The sequence below is a fragment of the Hermetia illucens genome, chromosome 2 (genome assembly GCF_905115235.1).
Source record: "Hermetia illucens chromosome 2, iHerIll2.2.curated.20191125, whole genome shotgun sequence".
In the NCBI taxonomy this organism is placed as follows: Eukaryota; Metazoa; Arthropoda; class Insecta; order Diptera; family Stratiomyidae; genus Hermetia; species Hermetia illucens.
Window position 1 is genome coordinate 106,534 of NC_051850.1, and position 24,685 is coordinate 131,218.

The 24,685-nt window shown below is 36.3% G+C and overlaps 1 long non-coding RNA gene across 1 annotated transcript in view; it reads left to right on the forward strand.

Annotated features, from left to right (window-relative positions):
* The window catches only part of LOC119649663, an 88,313-nt gene that overhangs the window by 20,672 nt on the left and 42,956 nt on the right, over positions 1-24,685 (forward strand). The window contains exon 2 of the long non-coding RNA XR_005249167.1: positions 24,540-24,597. This is a non-coding gene — a long non-coding RNA (uncharacterized LOC119649663). The remainder of the gene's footprint in view (positions 1-24,539; positions 24,598-24,685) is intronic.

Here is a 24,685-nt window from a genome sequence, read left to right on the forward strand (position 1 = left end):
CTTTGGAGCATTCGCCTACTGAATCACGGCCGGCAAACCAAAGTGATTACAGCGTGCCTCCTACAGTGTAGTGTACCATTACGGTCTGGAATGAAGTGTTCTAACACACTTCCATTCCGAGATCCAATTATATTCTTCCGCCAACGATTATTGTTATTATTACTTCTGAACTTTCCACGAATTTCAAAATTGAATTTTAAATTCGGAATTTTCCATTTCCAATTTAAAATTTTTTGTTTTAAAGCCAGAATTTTCAATTTCAAATTTAAAATACTAATTAGAAGTTTTATACCAGCTTTTTTAACCTTGAGTATTATACCAACTTTTTTAACCTTGAGTATTGGTAGGACTAGAGTTATTTGAAAAAATTTGCATCGCTTATAAATTCTGCTTCATTATTTTTAATAACGGACTATTTTATTCGACCTGGGAAATAATTGCTGAGTATACCTCAAATTGTGCTGTCCATGGTTTAGATTCAAAATGAAGAACAAAAAAACAACCCCTCCGTGCTTGTGGCATTACATATAAACAAAAATATTATAATTGGAAGAACTAAATGTATAACCCGAACCTAGTTGAAAGAAAGCTATAATGAACCATTTGAATACTGAAAGTGACTGATCGATAATTATATATAAACTCTAATATAATAGTGAATGGATTGACGACTTCAGTCCTTAATTCTGAAATTAGTTTGAAAAATTCTGAATTTTGTTGAACAATTCTGAATTAAATTTCCTTTCAAATTTGAAAAAACATGTCACAGAGAATATGTTTGAATTTTGTTTGTTACAAGTTCAAATTTGCGATACATTCGCTATTTTTACTAAATGGAATATCTAGAGGATTGGTTCGAGGAAATGCGCATGTAATTGGAATTTCCAGATTGGTAAATCTTATGCTGGAACCACACGTTTGGCAAATCTCGCAAATGCAAGCGTGTGGATAGAGTCTTTGGCTTGATTTTTGTAGGTTGGCGTGCGCTTACTTCGACTCGATCGAGTGTCGGCTTTTCGGGATAAATCAAAGGGAATTTGCTTGTCTCCTCAGAAAATTCGAACGGACTAACATGTGATGACGATGTTTAGTCTTCAAAATCAATTCAAACGTTTGTTAAAGTTTGAAGTTTGTGACAAGTGCCAAAAGTTTGGAGGCGGCACTAAGTTACTGAATACGCTCCAAATAAAATATTACCCTCTGCAAATATCTAAAAGCTTCCCACTGTTAAGTAGATAGTACTTTATATTATAAAATCACAGGGGACCTTCATCTGGCAGATAAAAGAAATTTAGTGCAAGTAATAGTGAATCGTTAGTTTTAAAGTTATTGTTATCTAACTGCTGTCATGGTTATTGTTATCTAACTGCTGCCATTTTCAGTAGTACTACTATCCGTTTAGGAACACTGGATGTCCACTAAAAAACATTTCATCTTTGTTTCACGTGAATTAAATAATTCCTGGTAACGACTACAAAAAAAACGACAATATTCCACCGAGACGTCCAACTGTGATGTCGACGAGCACTCGTAGCAATTACGCTGCCTGGATTAATTTAAACTCAAGCACTTTGTCACTTGAAAGTAGTAAATTGTTTTCTTCTGTCCTGGCCCTATTTTGTCCAATTTAGGTTGTAATAGAAAATTATAAAAGGTAACGTGTCGTAAAAGCAACACAGACCCCATAATATATAAAGCAACGTTTTACATAAGATAGGAAAATGAAGAAAGTATAGAAAGAAGGGTTCTATTTCTGAATAATTTTATTGCTCATTTTCATAAAGGGGTTACTTTATGAAAGTATGGTTAGTTTTCGTAAAAGGTATTAGTTTTAACTAGTATGATGACATTAATTTTTCCCATTTTGTCTGCACATAGTTTTATGGATATTTAATGCAGTGGACTTGTCATAATTCGAAGGAAAGAACTGGGTTATGAGCAATGGATAAAATAGCTTCCCGATAAAGTGGAGTTGCTGCAGTTTTACGCTTGGTTTAGTAAACTTTCAACTCTAGTTGCATGCATTGGTATTTGATGCATCGTTGAAATAATCGTGAACGAAGCCGGGTTTTTCAAAAACTGTGGTATTACTGGCGCAATGCACACTAAGTTTTTTCCCATGGGGAAAGACCGTGACAAAGTACTCCGTCTTTACATTGACTTTCTTAATTCAAAGGAACCATTTGACCCTATGTCATATAACCTCCTCCGGCATGCACTGCAACATCACTTATTAACAGAGACATTCATCCACTGGGTTATACTGCTCTGAAGACCGTTTCGTGTCTCATCACTTTTGATCAAAAACCTGTAATTTGCGACTCCTTTTTGTTCTTGTCATGGGCATTGTGCAGCGTCCGGTTTAATCTGAGGACAACAGAGTTTCAGAATACCATTTTCAATAAAACCGCATATGGTTAGATGAGCTAATTTATTTGTTTATTAATATATATTAAAAGATGGAAAACTTTAATTATATATTTAACATACGTTCATATTACGTACACAATCCACTAGAAAGTTTTTTTGAAAGCTATAAAAGACGAAGCGAATGGACCATTTTGCACGCGATTATAGTTTGGAATATATATATCACTAAAAAATAAAAAATTTAAAACCGTTCCTAATTTTTTTTTTATTATCCGCAAAAACACATATTTCAGCCTTCATCACTGGGTTTCAATTTATTCATTTCGGAAACGGTTTTGTATTTTTTATTTTTTGGTAATGTGAACATTGTTAAATAAATCAACGTACTATAATTGGCGGGATGTCCATTCATTAGGCATTGCCGAACTTGAAGGGAAGATCTGCGTTAATAAAACTTCTTCGGTGTTGTCGAGATGGCAGACTTTAGGGAATGTATTGAAATACATGGCAATCACAATTATGTTAAGGAAATCATCTCACGGAACCATACTCAAAAATATTCTGGAAGAAGAAATTATAAAACATGACTGAGGAATGCATATCCATGAATTGATAGGAGGAACGAATGGCAAAACCATATAGTATATTATGGAAGCTTGGTTGAAAATGTATACATAATGCAGATTGAATCGAAACTTGTAGTCAAATCTAACACTGGGTCTCTTGAAAAGTCAATTACAGTCATGAGTTGATCGTTGAGGTAATAAATGCGATTTGGGGGAGACGTTGTCAGTGAATAAGATAATGAATAAAATTTGCTTATTCGGTATCAACCTAATATTTATTAAAGTTTTTTTCGGGTATCAAAATATGTTCCCTAGCTCGAAGTGTAGTGAACTTCCTCCTTAAAGCCGAGCTTAAAGAAGTGTGTGCAAATTAAGAATAAGTATTCCTATTCCTACAAATTTAGTGTCTATGTTTGTTAGCTAAATTTCGTAACTGCACAAAAATCAGAATTCGAAGAACTATATCACAATAAATATTGAAAAACTATTATTTTATGTATACTTTTTTGATGATGCTTCGAATAAAGGTTCTATTATTTAACCTGACAATGATTTATTTCATTTATCCTAATACCGGCAGGTAGAAACTAGAGCTGGAAAAACGATAACAAATTGTGCCATGAAAGCGAGATGTGAAAATTGTAAACTTCTTTGGGCTATTGATAGATGCTGATTTCAATAGGAGAAGAAGGGGGCGTTGAAGTCAGTTAGGTATGTATACGCGGAGTTAAGCAGTGAGAAGGCTTCAGTAAACAACGAAGTTGTCATACGATTTTCGTTTTGAACGAGAACTTTTTGTGAAAAGTTTCTGCAGGGTTCACGGGTGATTGCTGAAGGCGAAATTCAAATTTATTTGCAAAATAGCATGACATTTTATCTACCCTACCCTAAAATAAGTAGATTGTGTGTATATATAGCTAATGAATGTACTAGATTCATGTAATAAGGCATAACTTGATATTACGCTGAATTCTTTGAGGTATTACTTGCAGCTCACTTGAATTTTTGTGAGTCTCGAAAAAATGTTAAATTGATTTTTTCACACAAAACCTTACTAGAATCGAGTCGATATCTGTCTGCCACACCCGATTTATTCGGAAACGGCTAGACCGATTGTCATGAAAATTGGGAAGAGAGTGTGGTCTGTTGTTCCCTTTACATTCAATAAGTGTCGCCATTTTGTGTTAAGTTTAAGTTAACTTTTTGGTCCCCATACATGTGAAAGGAGGGTGCAAAATTTTTTTCGCAGAATATAGCTATGTGGGGTATCAAGTGAAAGGGCTCAGTTAGTAATTTTCAAACCTGGTCCCACATTTCATCTCGGGTGAAACGTAGGGGAGTGGGGGCTCAAAATATGACCCCCAGAAAGTGTAACAGGTCTCGTTCTCAGAACCTATTCAACCGAAAAATCTGAAAAAAAGTACAGTGGTGTATCTAAATGAAATCTAGACCTCTACACCTCTGAGATATAGCGCGAAAATCATGCCCACGCAACATAGTTGCTATTATAGATTGCTGAAATGTGTTTCAAGTCCTCCGCTTCTGGGCAACTCGCTCGTCAGCTTCCTGAGATAGTGGATTCCATTGCGCAATCGAGTTATCACCCTTCCTTAATGTAAATGTAATAATGACCTCTCCACCTTCACTTCCGCATTCTGATGAAAACGTTCTTGTCTGGCCATATGCCGACAAAGTTCTTCATTGGAGATTGTGCCGAGCTAGAATATCTCGATGACACGATGCAGGCAAATGTAGAAGAAAGCTTGGAGCTTGGGGGGATTTTGACTTCAGTCTGGTTCTTTTATTTAGCACGTGTCATATTGTGCCGTCATATAGCGGAAAAAAATGGAAAATCCTTAAATTATTTAATTGCATACTATTAGCCATAAAATATATTTATAATTTGTTTAGGATCTAATAAAAATCAATTTCTATATAAAATTAAATTGATCTGAATGAAGCACATGTATATATATGTATTTTCTTATATATGTATTATACGTAGCGACAAAATCAAGTTTATTGGCAAAAGATTATCGTTGATATTTAAGTCTTGAAATTCGGATAGAAACTTTTTTCTTAATCATCTGTCATTTATCTTAAAACGGAAAGAAAAGCAAGCTGGTATCAGGCACAGCAGCATTATATTCTTGCTCGAACTCACAACAAAGCTGAAGGGCATTTTATGTGCGTCACACTCAACATACGTAGATGGTTCTTCGTCTATGGGGACCGCCTTCTAGGTTTCCTTCGACATTTCGAACATATATTGATTGACAATAATTTGTAAGTTATTAGAAGTAATTTAGGTTAATACATTATTTTGGATCATTCTACTATTAACATGGTTTGCCATCTTCATCACGGACACCTTCAAAGAAAGTGAAGTTCAAAATGAACATTAAAATATTAATTTTGTTTAGTATTTACTACTTTTCACGATTTCTCGACTATAAACAAAATTCTAACATAAAGAATTCATTGAAAAAAAAGTAGATATCATTGGAGATTTTAAGGGAGAGATTAGAAGCTTTCAATCTTTTGTTTGCGTAACCTATTGCCAGGTTTAGCATAGATGCGTTGACATCTTTTTATAATAATCGTTGGCGCAATAATATTAGAGCACTTCATTCAAGATCATAACTGCACACAACAGAGTTACAGTACCCTGTTGGAGGTAATGTGGTTAGTGTTGTGCTCGCCCGTGATTATTAACCTGATTTGACTCAGGTAATTGCTCACAGTTGAATCGACTGGTATTTGAACCACAACCTTCCCCATTACAGCCTACTATTCTAATCATTGAACTGTCCAGATACGACATGCTTTTATCCTTGGATATAATCAGTTTAGCATATGTTATAACACGGAAAACCATGTGTCAGAAAATTTTTTCCAAATGAAAATGCTTTCACAGAATAGAATAATAGAATAGAGTAGAATAGTTTCTTAAAATTTTTTTGGCATTGAAAATTCTCAAAAAAATACAAATTCTTTATCACGTTTCTGTGCCATGGGCCTAGGGCGATTCACTCTAGGAGAGTGAATTCCATTGCTTGGCTTAGTCAGCAGCGGTTATCGAATTTTCTTAAAATGTGACCTATCCACTACCACTTCCGCTCTCTAATCAACCTAGTCAACACATACACCAATACAGAACCGTATGCCGAGGCGGTTTTTCGTTTCAAATATTTTTGAGTTCGAATATACCGATTACACAACGGAGCCAAATATTGAAGAAAGCTTTCGATTAAAGAATCGAATCTTACTCAAAGGAGTAAGAGTGGTAGTCATTTTTCATGTGCTGCTTTCATATAACAGCAAAGAGACTACATTGGCGCGGAACAACATCAACTTGATGCTAGTGTTGAGATATCCGCATTTAAAGAATTTAAACAAATTGGAATTATTTCATTAACTGTGTAGTTTAGAGCTTCGAGTCTGTGACAGTAAACTAAACGATAATGGCAAAACGAAACATGTTTAAATTCAGTTGTATGCATGTAAATAATACAATAGGATGAATGGGTGGACTGTGGGAAATTATGGGAACCATGGAAAGCTTGGGTACCGTCCTTAATATGTAACTTGCACACAAAAATATTCGATTTTTTACGAAGTGAGATATTTTATTCCATATATTATACTGTCGTAAAAAAATCCATGTGTTAATCAAACTTTCAGCTCTGTCACTACTTCGCATTTGTGAATTTTCGGTAAATGATCAAACCTAAATGCACTCTACTGGTAATGTACAACTTTTATCACTTGCATGTAGAGTAGTCAGACAGTTGGATTCAACCAACGGACAGGATCTTGAATCCATTCTTTTCCTGTGAGATTTTCTAGCAGTGACTTTGTTTGCAAAGTCCTCTTATACGCTGCTACACTGCAATATGTCTTTCCCTGGAGATTTAATACACTCTTTCGGGCTTCGATAGTTTCAGTCGTAGAGCGAAATGCATGGCCAATCCAGAGGGCTATTTGAACTAAATCAGCCATGAAAATCAATTTAAAGTGGGGATATTGGTAATTTTTCGAGATATGTTGATATATTGCTATACATTGAACCGTGTTGAACTTTAATACAAACTCAGAAGCTTTTTTACCGAAAGCAATGAATAAATAATATATATTTCGATTCACTCAAGCGACTTTTAATAAAAGAAGATAAGAGGCTGAGCTATAGAATAGTGAACTTTTGTCAATTAGCATAACCAGATAAGTTGATTAAAGATTGTTTAAGTCAATAAACCGAAATCAAAGCAGTCCTTTTCCAGTCAGTTTTAAATATTTTTCCGAATGGAAAAGGGGCGGAAAAGCTCTTGAGAAAATTTTATTCAGTTATTAAATCAGAACCGAGCAGCGCTGCAGTATTTAGTAAGTGTACCCCATGCCTGAAAATGAAAATTTCTAGAAAATCAATGAAACCACCAAAGTGTTAAGCGGTATGGAAGAAATCACCTTTTCAACACCATCATCAACAGCGCAACAACCGGTGCTAGTAAGGAACGACAAATATCCCGGTGTTGCGCCGAGGTCCATCAGTTCGATATCTAGCTGCTTGGCGTCTTCACCTACTCCATTGCTCCATCTGAGACAGAGTCTGCCACGAGTTTTTTCTACACTTTCCTAGTTGGAAAATGTTCACATATGCGAATGACATATCCTACCGATCACAACCTGTTAAGCGAAATTTTAACGACCGATTTCTTCATTGTCCATCCTGCTGTAGGTGGCCAAACATTTTTCGGAGGATTCTTCGTTCGATGCCAGAAACCGAATCGTCCATCTTTATATAAGCGCTAAACATTATTTGAAGGATTCTCCTCTCGAACGGTGCTAAGAGCTTACATTTTTGTTTGCTTAATAACCAAAAGCTGTGATAAATGCATATGGACTGGCGAGATCATGTTGTACAGTAGTGGTTTCGATACTATGATGAGATGTTCCGAGCGAAATATTTTTTATAAGTCAAAACAGACTTTGTCAAGTGCCATCGCCGTGTGCCGATTTTCTTATCATAGTTGTTAACGGTGTGATTTTCCAACTTCTATATGAAAAATTCTGGACGATTTCGAAATTCAAAGGTTTTCAATTGACCAGTGCTATTGGATGTTACCTCTGTACTGGTTTTTAATATATAAAATTTATTGAAGTTTTTGTATCAATGTCGTTACTTTAATTGAAGTGAGTGATTTTTTCAATTCAGCGCTGCGAAAAATAGATCTAATTTTTATTGTCAGCGAATTCAAATTTGAAGATTTGCGAGGCAAGTAAAATTCGCGTACTCGATTGCCTAGTCGGTTTATTTAAAGAGCAAGTAGTATCGGTGGAAAAAATACATTCGTGGTGGCTTTTTGATTAGTTATTGAGCTAATCAAATAGCGATCGTTATTAATGATCTGATCATAAAAACCTCAACTGACTTCGTAAACTGTCGCAGATGGTGTGATGAAATTTTTAGTTGGACAAAACTTAATTAGTTTTTATTGGCTGTCTGGAATCAAGGGCACACAAATAGGAAATAGACTTAAAATTGATATATAAAAACTAACCAATCAAGAACAAAAAAATGCAACCAATAAATTGCTTTTATTGATTGGCATGTAATTTATGCAAACCAATTAGAAGCAAGAGAAAATGTAAACCAATTTCCATTTGCTTTCACTTGAATGACTTTAAAAGGCCAATTAAATGTTATTGTCAATGAACACACAGCTTTTTCGCATGTGAGGCTTGTTAGGGCTGGTACTGAGTTGGTTGTAAGGACACTACAATAACGGTGTATTATTCCAGGTTATATTGGGGGTGATTTGCAATGTTCCTCTGGTAGGACTGATATCACAGACTATATTAAAGGGAATCTTAAAAGATACAACTGGCGAGCGTAGTATGTCGCAAACCAGAATGCATTTGCGAATTATTATATCGTATGTGCGTACGAAAGTAAATACTGAAGTGCATAATACGTTCACCTCCAATTAAATTAAATCCTCCAACTCGAATCAGATTAGCGGTTTCAATTAACAAATAAATTAAACTGCTGACATAGCATATTCGTTTAATACGATTCAAATTTCACAACCTTTATAAGAATTCAGCTTCTGAGTTGTGAGTTGTGTTACCACTTTCGCCTCGACAGAATTAATTGTAATAGGAAGGAAACCGATTAGCTTTTTAAGGTCTTGTTTTATTTTCTGACCAATGCAGCAGCATCCATCGTGTTGAAATTGCGTAGATTCGAGAGAAATTTTTATTCACTTCTCATTAGAATATGAGTATGCGCCGAAGTTGAAAATAAGGAGAGTTTTTTCCTATATTCTCGTTTAAAAAGTTTTTATTCTATCATTTCAATGCAATTGATTTTTACTTACCGAGACGCTCCGTTTTCTACTGTCATCCTTTATATTCATAACTCAAAGCGATTCATTATGACTGTTCAAGGAAAATGTCATTATATGTTAGCTAGGTGAATTCTATGATGGTAACTCTAAAGAAGGCATTTACATATTATAGAGTCCAGTCTTATTAGGATACTGGAACCAGCATCCCCTGCTACATATAGGCGCAGGAGTATATACATGTATAATTTGTGAATGGGGTAAAGCGACATTTGAGTTTAGCTGCATTATTTCACCCTTGCAACTCGAAATATATCGTACAAGGGTGCGCCCAAACTGTGGTGTGACATTGGTTGGGATAAAGACAATTCAAATACCACACAAAATCCTCAACTTCGATATGTTGTTCTGGAGTTACGAGTGAAGCTCTTATTGGTATATAAGTTTTGTAGAGTGAGTTCATTATTGCAAGTACAACCATTGAAGGAGGGTCATCGTAATAAACATTCTTGATTGCAGGGTTTATTATATAAACCAAATCAGACTACTTTAAAAGAGACTTTCATTCAGAGATTTTAGTTAGATATTGACCGAGATCAACTGAAGAAAATAGTTTCCTTTTTAAATATTTTAATTAAGTACTGCTTTTGTCTTCTAAAAGCCACAATATAACAACTTCCTTAATATAACAAATTTTTCGAAATCCCCTCGAACTGCCCGAGACAGTTAATGTAAAATATATCTTTCCATTGCGAATACATTTGTCGAAAACATCTTTATAATGAATTTCCAATCATTGCAGATATGAATGGAAAATATAGTTTCGTCTATTTAACGAATTTTTTCATCGTCTAACCTTTACGTAACGTATCCTATCAATTAATCACACGCAGTTCCAGAATACCAACAACGTAAAATTTTTCGTAAGTTACTCATTGTGCTGCACTCTAGAATGTAACGCACAAAGTGTTTTAAAGATACCGACTTGAATATGAAACAATGTCGCATTATTCATCTAATATGCCAACTTTACACTACTCCTTATCAATACATGGTAGTGGATAGTGGAAGAATAATCACAGAGGCGACTTTTGAGTGTGACCAAACATTATTTCCTGGAGTAATCAGTCGGGCAGTTCTTGCATAAAGCAATATGAAAAATAAAGCTGCCGAAAGACTAACAATACTTTCCTACGTCATCAGGAAGGAAGGGGTCTGAGTTTAGATGCCACCTTACAACTGGAGCCGAGGGAGAAAAATCAAATCGCGGTACTTACTATGAAACTACTGATAATGTATGTTGCCAATCTGAAATAAGGGGTTTCATTTTTTGTTTGGAAGGTTTTTTTAGTTTCTGCAAATAACATATTTCGTGAATCATTTTTTTCTTTTCCAATGCGAGTTCTAGTACAAACTCTCGCTAGAACTCGCACTGAGGAATAGTGGAACTATACAGTTTCTGAAGCTTGTTTGCTGTTTTTTGAAAGGATCGTCTTTCTTCTTTGCACCAGGGTTACGTTAGCTTCATTCCATCCAGGGCCAAACTCTTGGTTCTTCGAAGTCTTATTATATAATTATTTATCTCTGTACATAATTCAATGTTTTATATAATTTCAATAAGCTACTCATATGAAAAGAGAATCGTCAGTGAAATAAAGGATCAGTAAACCTATGTATATTATTTCGAAATAGTCGGGAAGGTAAAAGAATTTTCTATAAGAAATATTAAAAGTAAAGCTTCACGTGCTGTTTATTGACAAGACGCGCGTATATTATTGATGCTGCAATCTTCCATAATTGCAACATTGAACAGAAATACATGGAGTCGAAGGTGAACTATGAATCACTGGCTTGGGAAATCAAAGAAATGTGGCGTCTCCACAAAGTGGTTGTAGTTCCCATAATATTGTTAGCTAAAAGTATTGTAACTAAATCCTTAACGGCTTCCCTTGATGACCTGGCGCTCGTTCAAACCATGCAGAATTACACCACGCTGCATACGTGCTCGATGTTGTGGGGGGTTCTCGACGGATTCTCCTACCACAGGCCACCACCATCGGAGCCCCTTTGTTTTTTTAAGTAGGTAAGATCGTCCGAGCCTAAATGCTTGGCGCTAGTATTAGATAAAATCCGGCATCTGCCGAGATTGTGACAACTTGGATATTAAAAAGATGAATGAAGATGAATATATTTACTAAGTTCCACATAAATTTCTGCTGTGAGAAAATTCAACTTATTATTTCAAAAAAATAGCTGAAACTTTTTTATTAATTAATATTGGGTGGTAGTGAATGCTAAATAATCTTTAACAGAGAGTAAATGCCGTTTTATCAATGTTTATTATATCGACTGCTTCCTAGATAGGCATAAATTGCGAACACATATCATATGAACGCTGATAAATGTCAGAAATGGAATCGATTTTACGTTTGCGCTCACATCAACATTAATTTTCAAATAAAGCATCGGACAAAGCAATTGTCACTATAGACGAAAGTTTTTTATTATTATATAGTAACATAGTAACATAGATGGAAGTCAAAGATACTAGCAACTTCTGGAAAACAGGATGTAACTAACAGTTGGTGGCTTCGTTTAGAGTTTGATCAATCCTTTAAACCTCCTGGACTCGCTTGGATTTTCGCTACGAAACACAGTCATAGCAATAAACCAAACAAAGTACCACTGCTTAGGATTCCACAATGCTTGCTCTCTCAAATCGCAGCGAACAACATGAAGTCCTTACGCTTACGTCTTAATTTTAAGTTTCTCTTATTTCAATTATATACGAGTATATACTAGAGTTACGATGTTTGTAGTATTATCAAGAAGTAAAGATGTAGACATACTAAGTGTACTGTGTTTAAACAATGGCTCGGAAACGTTTTTATATTGAAAATTAATCAATGTTTTGATTGAGTCATTGTAGTCAATTGACGATTGATCATCCCATTCCATAATTGGTAGTAAATTTAGCTCTGAGTAGTAATATAGTTTTTGCTCTAGACTTAGTATGTAGTAGCAGTAGGAGTAGATTTTGATATAAATCGTTAACAAGGCGCATATTCCACAAAAGGTGTGAACAGGAGACAAAAATGGCAATTAGTTGTATTGTTTTTTTTTTTCGGAGGGTTTGGCGAAGTAACAATAATAATGCACGGTAAAAATAATAATAGTAATAATAATTGTTGGCGCAACAATCCATTTGTACCTGGTCCTTGAGGTGTGTGACAGCACTTCATTCAAGACCGTAACAGTACACTATTGTACACTGTAGGAGGCAATCTGGTCAGCATTGTGCTCGTCCGAGCTTATAATCCTGATTTGATTCAGGTACTCCTTCATAGTTGAGTCGACTGGTATCCGACATCTAATCATGGTAACAAACCCCTCCCCCAACAGCAGATTTGATGATGAACCACGCCCTTTCGCTCTAATCACTTGAGCCATTCAGACACAAAAACAACCAGTCGTATAAACCGGAAAGTTTTAACTGATTTCCACATTGTATACAACAGAGGTCGTTCCGCTCATATTGTTAATATTTCATCTCTTCTAATAGCGGTATTGAGCGGAAATACTTAAAGAAGAAAAAGAACTGTGAGCCACTTTTTCGGGAAAGTAGAAAAATTTGGTATTTCGAGAGGTCGGTTGCAGCTCCCATAGTATTGGTAGTATTGGCAGCCTCGCACAGTCTGGTTCAAACCATGCAAAAGAGCTCCTTTTTAGTAACCGGTCCAAGTTTGGGGGGCTTTTGACGGATTTTCACAATAACCTACCACCGATCAACACCACCAAAGCCCCATCTATTTCTTTTGAGCAAGTAGGATCATCTGAGTTTAATTTCTTGGCATTTGGTGCTAATATAGCATTTCCTGTTCATTCCTTAGCGGAGTATGGGACATCCACACAGTCAGACTGTGCTTCAGTTGCATTACCAACACATTTAACGCTAGGCAAGTAATAAGTTCGCAACAACGGGACAAACACATAAGCAACTCAGTCACCCATGACGAATGGGACTCGAACCCAGTGCAGCGAATTCTTGAATACTCGTCTCAGTGGTAGAACTAAAGAAGACAAATTAATATCTGAAGACTGATGTGTGATTTTTAACGTTTAAGATTTCCTACATAATAATCTGCTATGTTATGTAGAGATATATGAAAACATTTAGTGCATAGTACAGTACATACTTCCTGTACGCCTGCCGTACCTGACTTATTCACGTACCTGATTCATTCATTCAAGAAAAACCTTGCCATTGTAAACAAAATACACCAAAATCCTCGACAAGTTAACCTTATATAACTTTATTTCAATGTATGGTATACATTATCACTATTTAAAGTATCATTATATTAGTCCATGAATTACAAACCTTCTACATTGTACAGAAAACATTGCAATTTGTCAATTTCAGGAGGGTCCGAATTGTACATTTCTGTAAATGTCATTGCTAAGAAAATACAATCAGAAATCTCTGATGACTGTAATATGGTCTGTTTCTATCTTTTTCATCTACCAGTCCATATTAACTAGTTTTCTTACTTTATTTTATGTATTCAGCGACTGAAACGCTGATGTGAAGCCCTGTCAAGTGAAGCGTTCTATTATATCGAAAGTTGCGGAAATAGAATATACATATGTACGTTACATACCTACATGAAGAGTAAATCCATCTATTCTTTTATTTCCTATTACTTCTTCCCGCTGGCTGCTTCCAATTGAGACAAGGATAAGAAAGATAGCTCCGTGTGTATTCTGAGTTCGTATTTCAAAGCTATTAACCAAAAGTCGACGGGACTCATTACAGTCGTCGGAAACGAGGAACGGCCTTTAATTACAAGCACGCTCATTTATTGAAACTGATTACTTCCCGAGGATAAACATTGGAAGAAGGCTCTTTATCAGTGAGATTACGATCCATTAATAAGAAGTTCTCTTCTCATTTAAGGAAGGAAGGAATGGTGTCATTTCCGAGAAGGTTGCAATCCCCTTTCTTTTTCGTCGCCAAACACACAAATGCGATAAGAACTCTTCGTGGGAAATGAACACGGTGACTAATGGGTGGAGATGGTAACAGAAGTATCTTAACAGATTCCCAAACTGAGACCGAACATATGGTATATTTATGATATGCACGTTAGCTTAAAGAAAAAGTATAAAAACCGTATGTTGAGTTAGTTAAGCCACTAAGGCTTTGGATTTTACAGTTCATTTAAATTTCCCTCTTCCGCTTTTCGTAAAACACCATTCATTTTAAACCTATATTTTTCTATTGATTACTTAACTGATGCATTGATGTGCCTATCCTGATTTTCTGTGAACCAATTTGTAAATTTTCACTGGCCTGTTTTCATGCGTATCCAATGGTTGGATACGAGTTTATCTATGTAATAAGAAGTAGGCTTTATATGCTTTTCAGTGATTTCAAAGCCTCCAAGCAGAAAGCATTTCCACCCATTCATCAAATTCGCTTCACTAGCAAAGATATATGTTATGTTCGTCGTCCTTTTCGAGCAATTTCTGCTCTAGTGTCATTGTCTACAAAATTAACCACTTCAATTGGAAAAGTAAATGAGGGCTCTTATTTTCTGCACCCTCGTTTTAAGATTGGTTGCTTGCAGTCATCATTATTAATGATGTTATTTAGGTATTTAATGACAAAAATTTCTGAGTGTCTCACTTAACTTAAACTGTATCTTTTTGTCCTGTTTGATGATTTGCTGACTTTGATAAGAGCCTGTCAGAAATAGATACATCATTTAAGCTGCTATAAAATCGTAGAAAATTGTTCGTTGTTTCGCGATCTCCAGATTTAAGTTAAAAGTATCTTCCTGATTTAAAATTAAGTTTCACAGTGCAGTACTTGTAGCGTATCCAGTCGTGATCCACAAATACCAAACTACCAACCTCTTGAAATTTGGAAACATTGAATCGAATTTTTATTGATAAGAAGAAATAATACAATAAGACATCGTCATAAAATCTTCGAATCGTTATTTACATAGTATGCTAGCCACCAAGCGCACATAAATGAGGAGGGTTTGGGCCAAATTACTGTCTTCAGTTGAATAAAAATAAAATGCTGAGCAAGAGATAACAAAAGTATAGCTGGAATTACTTCACTTTGCTAAATTCAGCCTCGTCACTCTTGTTGAAAGGCGCCGCGGAAGGCCAACCAAGAAAATGCATTCAATGTCTCAAAAAACAAAAATGATCGTGTTGGCGGGCGTTCTCCTCAGTCAACGCGGCAGAACGGGCAAGGATTCTTGTTGCACGGACGGCGTAAGGAAGTAAGTAAAGTAGTTCTTACAAAGGAAATATCTATCTGCATGCTAAATATTAGCATCCTCACTGGAAGGGGAGAGAAACTCTCAAGAGCCGTTCAGAAGAGGGGCATTAATATTTGCGCTCGACAAGAAACTCGATGATGCGGTGCCAAAACCGGGGACAATGCAAACGAGGTCAAAATGGCTATAAACTTCTCTATTTTGGTACCCCACGTACTTAATATAGTTTCCGTGATGCCACTAAAGAAATCGGACGATTTGATGCCCGACTAATGAAGCTGATTAGCGGTTCATTTCTGCACCGCAAACGCCGCACAGATAGATCGATCCAGTGCCGAAAAAGATGCCTTATGGCAACTACTTAACTTAAGACCAGTAACGGGCCTGCCGATGACTGTGTCGTCATTACTGGCGATCTTAATGGTTATGTGGATAAATAGGCAGGCAGCAGCAGGTGCCATATGGAAATTGTATTCTGAATTTTGCGGACACTCAATATTTAGTACTTGTCAGTAAATGGTTTATCAAACAATTGTCTCCACTTTCTACAATTTGTAGTGGGAATAGTGAAACGCAAATCGACTATATCCTCATAAGATGCCAGCATTTTAGCACTACCGCTGACCGTGAAGCGGTTCCCTGTAACACTACGACACTTCAACAACAATTCCATCTGGCAGCACAACTGAAGCCGAGGAAGTAAAAAAGGGAATGAATTCGGAGAAAGTAAAGTGCTCTATGCAGATGATGGTTTTTTAGTATTTTCAAGCAACTTCTTCATAAACCGAATGATTGGCTAACACACCACGGTCTCAGATTGAATCTAAATGAAACATATTATTGATGACCGACCCCAATGAAATAGGCACAACCACTGTCAGTAGCAGTAACTTACCAAGAACTGAATGATTTAAATATGTCGGAATAATGCTGTCAGCTATTGGTGAACTGCATTATGAAATTTTTTCACAAATCAGCACAACTTGGATAAAGTGGTGTTCCACAACTGGCATTCTTTGCGATCGACCTATCAACGAACGTCTCAAATTTAAAATTTACCGCTTTATCATCCGCTCTCTCGCCTTCTATGGTTCTGAGTGTTGGCCGTCTATAAAAGATAATAAACGGTTTCTCGTAGTGGAGCCGAAGATGTTTACCAGGACCAGTGACTTAACACACCATGATCATATCCGAAATGAAGATATCCGCGATCGTTATGGGGTTGCAACGATCGTGGATTGCGAGGTGAGACGTTTTTGATTATATGGGCATGAAATTCGTACTGAACTTACTTGCCAAGATTGCTCAAAAGGCCGATCGAAACAATGGTTGGTACAACAAAGGTTGATACGCTGAATGTTGGTTTCGACAGCCTCACGGCTTCAGCAAGAAAAATGGCGCAACCAATCTAAAGCTGAAGAAGATTTGATTTTCTATTGGAATTTGAAAACAAAACGACAACATGAAACTCGGCGCTTTAAGCGTGAATGGTTTTGAGGATTCTTTTATGTTGGTTCCGACCATTCACATTCCGCTTATATACGTTATCTTAGGGAGCAATAAATTTAAGCAAAATAAACAAACTTGATCCACTATAACTTTCTTAATAATGATAGAATTTGCACCAAACTTTTAGGAACGATGCTCCAGATGATGGTTTATGTTCCTTTATTTCTAATATAATATAACTAATAAAATACTAGTAATATTTGTTTGAGTAGATACCTGCCTCGGTGCATTGGAGTGCATTATCATGACCCTTGTCAGGTAGTTTCCGAAAATGACATCACTTACTGCCTTTTCCATTTGCAACTGATGTCCAAAGTTGTTGCGGAAAGTATTAATGGAAACCTTTGATTTGATACTTCGCATGGCTTCATTTGGTGAAAAAAAATATATACCCCCTTTTGTGTGTAAGTTAAACATAAAGCAATTTCATTCTATGCGTACGTGTTCACAGTTCCACGCTTTCTACCAAATTTCGTGCCAATGTATAGCATCTGAGCACAGATTGCAAGGACGACCGTTTTTGTTTGTGTAAATTTTGCCGCGCTAATCCCGTCGCTGAAATTACGAATGAGTCTTCTTGGATCTGCCAAGGAGCCCAAGTTCCGAATTTTTTCCTGTTACTTTCAGCAGCACTCCCGTCCAATGGTAAGACTATATTGCAAGCACACTCGTTCTCCCTTCAGAAGTAGAACTAGAGCAGGGCTATTGTGATCAACACTGGGATGGGTGGCAATATCCCCAAATTTTTTTGCGGAATATACTTATAATAAGGATAGTAGTTTGCCTTTAACATATATTTAAATGCAAGGTTCTGTTGGAGAATCGGATGGAGCCCTAGGCAACGTATTGTTTGGACGAACCAATGAAATGAACTTATCGTCCGCACCGATTACTATGTCATTGATTTGGAACGGAATCCCACAGGGTACAGGCATCGACTCCATGAGGCGTTTAGAATCCGTTTCCCGGGCCTCATTGTGAAGTTGTCAATTTACCGGACTGATTAAAGGAGCAATTTAAATATTGCACCTGTAAGGTGCTCCATGGACACAGTAGTCAAGAGAAGCTTAGTAACTGAGGATTTCGACCCAATTTATAGTGATGCTTTGACCGCATTGTACGATGCATTCACAGAATATGTTGAGATCCTACTGCACAACAGGCCAAAGATCCTAAAACTAAGGTTTGATTCGGCAACTAGCTATTGACAGAATGCTGAATGATAATTTGGTTAGGGAGATTACTGCGATAGAGGTTTACGTTGCAACTGCCGTGATTATTCGTTTCAACAATCAACATTTTGGAGCAAATAACCGAGGAATACGCAGAAGAACTTTGTTGTTCTAGATGTTTCGACTCCACGCAAGAGACGAAAAGTTGAGTAAGAAAATTAGTTCAAGGGAACTCACAGGCTTTTGGAAAATCAGATAATTAATAATAATTATCGTTGGCGCAACAATCCATATTGGATCAGGGCCTTGAAGTGTGTTAGAGCACTTCATTCAAGATCGTAACGGTACACTACAGGATTACAGTACCCTGAAGGAGGCAATGTGGTTCACAAACTGATAGCTGAAGAACAAAAAGGATCCGCAAAAGGTTCTCAAGGCTAAAAAGAACAACTTATAATCAACCGAGTAGCTGTAAAGCAGGCTGATCATCAAAAACGAAATATTTAGACAGCCTGAATCGATTATAAATCAACCTTCGAGCCCGTATCACATTTGTGGTTACTACCAGTGCTACAATTGTACAAAATCAACGCGAATGTAGTACTTCGCCCAAGAGCAGTGATAACCGAGTCGGAATACCGGAAGCTCACGCTTCGCGTATAAAGGTTTTGTGTTCATCTTCTGTAAGAAACTTCAATACACATTTTTCTATCCGTATGTAGCTACAAATCTAACATAATCCTCCATATTTTTCCAAACTATAAGACATACGTACATATTATAGCCATAGATATTATCCTCACCCTAAACAAACAAACTAATATTTCCGAAGCATCTTGGGAGAGTAAATTCTTTGTACTGCCATTTCCGTCTTCCGAACACATCGCCTACGGATGCCAGGCTTGTTCACCGAACAAGTTCACCGTTTGTAATAGTATTAGATGTACTCATGAAGGCTTAGAGCCACATTGCAACACAGAAAGAATGTTAGCACAGAATAGTCTTAACTTGATCTTGGTGTTGAGATAACTGCATTTCCACATTTTATAGAAGGCAGTGAAAGCGGATCTAGCACTGCTAATGCATCCAGCAATATCCAGTTCGGTGCTACCGTCGTAAGAGACCACGTTTGCTAGAAATACAAATTGATCGACTCTTTCGATGCTCTATCCATTAATACAGATAGGGAGTGTGTGATGACCCACCAGACCTTGGGTTTGTTGGTGTTTATCTTCAGTCCAACTCTATCTACCTCTCTTTCCAAATTCAGAGCTATTTGGCCAAGGATCTAAGGGCAAATTATACATGGAGAAGCAAAAAACTGTTATCCTTGCAACTTGTGCTTTAGTTCGAAGAGTCTTTTTAACTCTCTGATGTCGGCTCTACTCTAGATTCGCACGGCCTTCAATTTACAATCTACATGCATATCTATGTAGCAAAAAATCACCATGTCACTACTTGAAGTGTTTTTGACAATCGGGGATGTAATAATACATGCTCATACATTTTGAGTTAAAACGCATCATCGCTGAGATGTGGACCTTTTGTATTACCTCCAGTCCATCCTTAGGTTAGTCGACCTTTGGTTCAGTTAGGCGAGAAAGAGGTATATGGGTTTTTTTGACTATACAAATGATCAATGAACATGATAACTTCGAACAGGGCTTATTAAAGGAAGGCTATCTTCTGAATAAGGATGGACCCACTGGTTAGTATGTTTTGCGATGGTATTAACATTAAAACTCATTTTCGGAATGTGCAAAGGCTCTCGAATAGCGATATCAACGGTCCTCAGATGGTTCCTTTCTTCCAACTTAAGCAAGAGCCTGAGCGTTTTCGACTAGATTCCTGGTGTGAGCAGAGTAACAGTGTAGTTTCCGGAATATCCAGTTGACATCACTTATGCTCCAGTTAAAACTTCTCTTCCATCTACGGAAGTGAACTTTTATATTCTGGTAAGTCTGAACATACAAGTCATCAATCCAGTATCGGAATAACGTCGAAGACTTCCACGGGCATCACCTTATGACCTAAGGACCCAGTCCAGAACAGGATTTTGGCTGCACTCTCCCAGGTTATGTAACATCATCATAATGCTAACGGGAATAGCCGATAAGAAAAGGCAGCTTTTCTTAAAATAAGTGACATTGCAATGACGGTGGATTTCAATAACAACCTACTAAAGTATGTGGTCGGAAAACGGGACCTTCGCATCCTTAAAGTAAACTGCCACCTAACTTTACGGATTTCCGCAATTTCCCAAATTTTATCATCTCGGCATTGGTAGCATATTGCTTGAATAGAACTTAATAAAAGGTTAGTTAACTGTCATCAAGCATCTAATTAGGTCAGCTATGTTGCGGTCTGTAGAAGAATTGAGTGCTGTCATTTCAATGTACGCAAAAGGAGGTTATCCGCGTGCGTATTCAAGACGAGTGGCTTGTTGTTAAGCAATGGGCATATTTTTTTGCTGCACATGATAGAAATGTTGTTTTTATATCTGACTTAATTCAAATTATTGATCATGTTGCAAAAGGACCTGGAAATATGAAAGTAGTTTGACGAACATAAAGATTTAATAGCTCTAATAATGACTCCAAGTGTAAGTGGGAACGGTGCTTTGGAGTTCCGTGCCCGAGAAGTGCAACATAGCCTATGGCGTAACAAGAGGAAGTCGTCGTGGATAAAAACAATTTTGAGTTAAGATACTTGAACAGAAACTTGTAGTAAGTTTCTGAAAACTATTTACAGGTATAAAACAATAATCATGTTAAAAGTTTAGTTTTTATACTTGATGGAGATTTCGTAACATTAGATGAAAATTATAAAAACTAAAAAACCATAGTATATTCTATTCCGATAATGTTACCGGAATTTCAATCAATCAGTGGTCACAACCAAATACATAGTAAATATTTCTAAAACGATCAATGAAAGCCCGTCGTAATCAATTTCGCTCCAGTGCGCTTTTCAACAAAGCTACTCGTGTCAACATACGATATTATATATTCCATTGAGATTCCGATGGAGTCCTAGTTAACTGGCATGGCAGCAGAGAAATTCGTCTGAGGTGCAGTTAAAAATGCAAACATTCTGAATAGACATGGTTAGGCATTTTACGGTTAGTTTCTAGCCGATATTCTAGAAAACTGATGATAAAGAGAAATACCTCGTGCGCTCAATGCACACTTGAACATGCTAGCCACGGAATAACAATCACCTTGTGAATTCGGCTCACGTATTAAGAAACTTTTCTTGGCGGTAAGAAGACGACGAGGCGAATCGACTAAGAATATTTTCTTTCTCTTTTATATTTTGTAAGGACGACGATATTTGAGTGAAATTCTGGATGAAATACAAAACTAAAACACTTTTCTCTTAGAGAAATCTCTTAATCTCGATTAGTGCATCAATTACATATCAGGCCATTTAGGTCAAGTTTTACAATATTCTGTATTCACTAGAATGCCTTTACTTTAAGCAAATAATATTGTTCCTTATCCCAATCTAGTCGGAGACAATGTTAGGATTAGTTTTGGTCAAGATTGATGCTGTCTTTATATTCATTTCTTTGTTCATACTTTACTCCGTAAATTGTTGCCTTTCTATAACAACATTCAAGTTACTAATAACAAACTGAGAATGTAATTAAATAACCTCTTTTCTAAGAATAAAGCGTTGCTGGATAATCTTTTTTAGATTTTGAATCTCAAACATTCAATTCGTTATTTGAAATTGTCTTTATTTATGTCCCTGTTATGTGCTTTAGTACTATGTATGACGACAAGTTTAGAGGAGGCTCCTTAACTCATGGAGCCAGGAGTAAAAACCCCTTTTCTTCTGAATGTATGACGCACTTTGGAGTAGGGTACATTTTGATTCCCATTTTTCAGAACGAATAGTACCTTTGGTTTTGCTTGGACAACTCGGGTTCAATTCAGAAAAAAATTTAAAATATGATAAATTCCGTTTTCAAAAACGACTGTATTTAACTGCTCAGAAATCAGAAATCGAAATATCAGAAATTTCAGATGATCAAAGTACATTCTGATCGAATGCAGATAACCTGCACCAACAATACTTTATAGCAGTGGTCTTATTTGGGCAGAGCTGTGCGTTCTGTACACCTTCTGTACAGAACGCACAGCTTTTGATGAAGTCCATAAATTACCAATTGTGGTAGGAAAGATGAAGAGGGAATTCTATGTGGGTAATTTAATAATGAGAGCAGGAACAAACGGACGTGTGCAAGCAAGGACACAGTCTTGAATAATAATATTGAGAAAAATTTTCACAAGGATCCTTTGAGAGTACAATTTGATTCCAAAGAAGTCAGGATACTGAAAGCTGGGCACTTCGGGTATAAAGGTTTTGTGTTCATCTTATGTGAAGAACTCGCTAAGCGCAGTTTTTCATTCGTACATTGCTACATACATATCAAAGGCATAAATATTGTACTTATCCTAAATAAACAAATGTTATCCATTCAAATTGATCTAAAACATCTTCACGCATTTCCACTTTACTACGTGCACAACAGCGTACATACATATATGTATTTAAAATAGATACCACTGATCATTACCCATGTCTATCCTATTGGACATTACCCGCAAACTTAACTAGCACATACAGATTTTCAGATTTTTCAGTTGAATTGGTTATGGGAACGAGACTTGTTTCAATTTTTGGGGCACAAATTTGGAGCCCTTACTCCCATATGTTATATCAGAAAATAACTAATCTAAGCCTATCATCTGATACTCCACATGACCACATTCTGTAAAAAAAAATTTGTCACCCCCCATTCGCATATATGAGGAGCCCCTCTAAAACTCAACAGAAAATGGTGCTATTGGCTATATATAAACGGACCACAATTTCGTGATATTCGATTAAGCGGTTTCCGAGTCGATCAGACATAGAATCCATTTTAGTAAGACTTTGTATCACACAAAACCTCTCCATCGGATTAAAATATCTCTTTCTTAACTAGTATCTGATTACTACATTTTATAAAATTATAATTGATATAAATCTTTTATTTGGGTATCTCGATTCAGAAGAATTAAATTTATTAAAATCATGTTTAGAAAGAAAAGGAAACGAACTTGAAAATAGACTGCTTTAGTTTATTTTCATATATTCTTAACAACGAAACAATGTATCATCTATTTATGAACATAATTTAGATTCTAGCTAGGTTATCGTTAGTTGGCTTCTTATTGCATTTTCGCATTTGATAAAACTGGTTGATTTGATTGATATTTGAAGCATATCGTGATCATCTTAGTGGAGTGGACCTAAATTGGGCAGTTTATATTGAAATTTTTTGGAACTTGTTGTGCCATCTTCTCGAAAATAGAAACATGAAATGATAAGCTAAGTCCGACACGCGTATAATGTACTGTACATTATCAGCTGAATATATACTACACGTAGAATAGCCATTTTATTAATAGTGTAAACTCGATATAGAAAAAAGAAACGGAACTGTTACTATTTCAAACCCAATATTATTTTTTCGTCCTGAATACAAAAATAATGATAAACATCTAACAGTTTGTATTGTATACACTTGATCATAATTTATTTATAAATCTTGCAAATTTCTAATGCATTATACTGCCGTTAAACGTTGTTTCTCCATCGTTGGCACTAACAGGACGAAAAGAAAGAAAGATTGACGGTTTCGTCCAGGGCAGAGGCAACTCACCATTTGGTCCGGTCCAAAATTAAGTAGATGTCCACTTCGGATCCCTCATATCCCAAACAAAAACTAACAGGACGAATTCTAGTAGCTGCCTTACTTCAAGAGTAAACTAATAGATTTGATCTACAAATTGCTGATGTGACTAACACAAGAAGATCCAGAGCGAAAACCAGCCTGCTCCCTACCGATCAAAGTTTTGAGATTCAAGATTATTTTAGCTTATCTTCGCGATGATAAGGAGTACGCAACCCTTCCCAATGTCGCACTCAAGACGGGTGCCTTTTTCGGGAAAGATCTGTAATCTGGGCCATCGAATAAAAACTTTCTATTCCAGAATCTTCAGATTTATGGTAGTTGGCCCCTAATGCACAATAGTTTTCATGTTGACGAGAAATCTCCGCAAATATTCAAAGACAGTTCGGCTTGCTACGTCTCCACTCGGGGATATTGTATTCTTATTTTTATTTTTGATAACTTTTCTTTGAGAACGAAATAAATGGCGTTGTTTTTATCTTTTAATTTGATATTTTTTTATACAAAAATTTAATATCGTAATATATCTTTTGCAGATACATGAACCAATGTAGATCTGGAGGATAATAAGTCAATCAATATAATTTCAATCAGGTGAGCAAATATCTATTTGATATTCTATGTCAAGGGGGTAAATTTTCAAGCGCAAGCATAAACATTTCCAATATACAATATGACTTCC